Raw genomic sequence first — 3,123 nt, forward strand, 5'->3', positions numbered from 1 at the left:
CTGGAAACCACAGGTGTGGGTTCAATTCCAGACCTGAAGGGCAGCTAGGGGCCATAGTCTCAGTGGTTCTATACCAGGCTCTATCGGACCAGCAAACCTGGTCCTCACCTTCTTCTTTTTTTTTTTTTTCCCCTCCAAATGATTTTGAGTGACAAACATCTTTTAACGAACAATTATTTGCACAAACTAAAATCTTGCTCTTTTTGGATTATAAGCAGTTAAACTTTTACAAGCAGCTGAATTGTCTCTTCAGAGCAGCAAAAGCAGAGATTTTAGGCCAAGGTGCAGTTTGATTCAAAATGGAATTTAATTTAGATCTGGGGCAGCCACTTTAATCAAGCCAACTGCCTCAGTTTTGGGGTTCCCTTACACATTCTCCCCCTTTTTAACAAGCCACACCTAGGGAGTGGAGATTACCTACAAAAGAATTACTCATCTTCTGCAAGGATTTAGAATTTCAGGGATGGTTGCTGTATTTGGGCTTTTAAGACCCCAGGTACTGGTCTTAATATTGGAGCTAGCCAGGCACCATTCTGGTTATGTTGCTATAGCTTCAGGCCTCATCTTCAGAGTGAGTTGATTCTCATTGGAGAAGGTGTTTCAAACAGGGCCACATTATAGGAACAACTTAGCATTCAAAAAGGTCTGATCCCAGAATTATACTTCATTCTCCTTAGTAAAATTAGTTTCTTCAAAATACATGATTCATTGCATGGCTAGATGTTTTGGAGGTTGGTTGTAGAAATGAGAAATGCAGTGCATAATACATTTAAAAAGCCCTGTAATACAATTATAATGAGTAAAGGGAGTAGTAGGTAAGTAGAAAAGAGCAATTTTCCAGATTTGATACTTTGAGGTAACCAAGTAAAATTATCAAAGAAGGATGATACAATCATAGGAAGGATGGAAAGTAATTATGAGTCTTTTTGATATGTTTTACTAATTAATGTCTTCTTCTGCTTCCTCAGAGGTGTTTATCCAAGAGGTATTAGCAATACCACAAACTCCTCCTTGCTAAACTGAGATTAAATCAAGGACTATTTTATTATCTAAAACAATTTTACCAAGGGATTCTAAGGCCTTCTGTTGAACTACTATTCCATCAGCAACTTTATCAGCAGTTTGGGCTGTAGTGGCAGATAGATTTTTCTGATTGTAATATGCCATATAAGGGAACAAACGCTTAAGGAATGACTAGCCCCATTCAAGCCTATCAGTGATGGGATTATCTAGGAGGATAAATTCTTTGTTCTGTTGTTGTTATGTTATTTGGTGTTGTTGAGTCAGCTCTGGCTTATAGTAACTGTTTTATGACTTCATAAAACAGAACAAAACGCTGTCCGTCCCTGTGCCATCCTCACAATCATTGCTAAACTTGAGCCCATTGTTACAGCCACTGTGTCATCTTGTTGAAGATTCTTCCCCTTTTTTGCTTACCCTCCACTTTACCAACCATGAAATCCTTCTCCAGGGTCCAATTCCTTCTGACAACATGACCAAAGTACATGAGACAAAGTTTGGCCGTTCTTGCTTCTAAGGTACATTCCAGCTGTACTTCTTCCAAGATTTTCTCATTCTTCTGGCAGTCCATGGTATTTTCAGTATTCTCTGCCAAATCACAATTCAAAGGCATCAGTTCTTCTGAGGTCTTCCTTATTCATGATCCACCTTTCACGTGTATGAGAAGCTATTGTAAATACTGTGGCTTGGGTTAGACCCACCTTAGTCTTCAAAATGACAGCTTTGCTCTTTAACATTTTAAAGAGGTCTTTTGCAGCAGATTTCCAGTGCAGTACACCTTCTGACTTCTTGATGACTGCTTTCCTGGACATTGATTGCCCAGGAAATTAGATCTTTGACGACTAGTCTTTTCTCCATTTACCATGATGTTGCATATTGGTCCAATTGTGAGTATTTTTCTTCTCTTTATGTTAATGTGAGCATAGTTCCTAAGACATTTGACTGCTAACCCAGAAGGCTGGAGGTTCAAACACACCAGCCACTCCTCCAAAGGAAGATTGGACTGTCTACTTCTGTAGAGATACTGCCTCAGAAACCCAAGGAAGGGTCACTATGAGTCAAATCAACTCAACTTGAGAGCAGTGAGTTTGGTTAGTTTAGAGATTTATGTTAATGTGTAATCCATACTGAAGGCTGTAGTCTTTGATATTTGTCAGTAAGTGCTACAAGCCATCCTCATTTTCAGCAAGCAGTGTTGTGTCATCTACATGTCCATAGGTTGTTAATGAGTTTCCTCCAGTCATAATGGCATGCCCTTCTTCATATAGTCCAGTTTATCGGATTATTTGCTCAGCATATAGATTGAATAAGTGTGGAGACAGCATACAACCCTGATGCACACCTTTCCTATTTTAAACTATGCACTATCCCCTAGTTCTATTTGAATGACTGCCTCTTGGTCTATGTACAGGTTCCTCATGAACACAATTAAGTGTTCTAGAAGTCCCATTCTTCACAATGTTATCCATAATTTGTTATGATCCACACAGTCAAATGTCTGCATAGTCAATAAAACACAGGTAAATATCTTTCTAGTGTACTTTGCTTTCAGCCAAAATCCATCTGAAATCAACAATGATGCCCCTTATTCCACATCCTCTTCTGAATGTGGTTTGCATTTCTGGCAGTTCTCTATGTACTGTTGCAAAGTTTTTTGTTTTGTTTTTATTGTGATTTGGCTGAAGGTTTACAGAGCCAATTTACTTTCCATACAGCGGTTCACATATACTTTGTCTCATGACATTGACAACAGTTTACCACAATGCAACAGCTCCCCTCCCACTTCCTCCCTATAGTTACCTCTTCCCTGTATCCATCCCTCCATGGACTCCTACCCCCTGAGCTGTCTCCCTGTGCAAAAGCAGCCCTTCTTTCTCCCATGGTTTTTCTCTCCAAGGAGAGTATCTACTTGAGGTAAATGTTCAACTTGTATGCCTGTCTTTTGTTTGGCTGGAAACCACAGGTGTGGGTTTAATTCCAGAACTGAAGGGCAGTTAGGGGCCATATAGTCTCAGTGGTTCCACCAGGCTCTATCAGACCAGCAAACCTGGTCCCCACCTTTTTTCTTTTTTCTCCAAATGATTTTGAGTTTTGTTCCACATT

General features: G+C 39.7%; 1 protein-coding gene across 1 annotated transcript in view; it reads left to right on the forward strand.

Moving 5' to 3' along the window:
* FGD3 (FYVE, RhoGEF and PH domain containing 3) overlaps window positions 1–3,123 on the forward strand; it is a 123,737-nt gene that overhangs the window by 70,317 nt on the left and 50,297 nt on the right.

The sequence above is a fragment of the Orycteropus afer genome, unplaced genomic scaffold, assembly GCF_000298275.1.
Source record: "Orycteropus afer afer isolate SDZICR_OR568_19922 unplaced genomic scaffold, OryAfe1.0 scaffold00368, whole genome shotgun sequence".
Lineage (NCBI taxonomy): Eukaryota > Metazoa > Chordata > Mammalia > Tubulidentata > Orycteropodidae > Orycteropus > Orycteropus afer.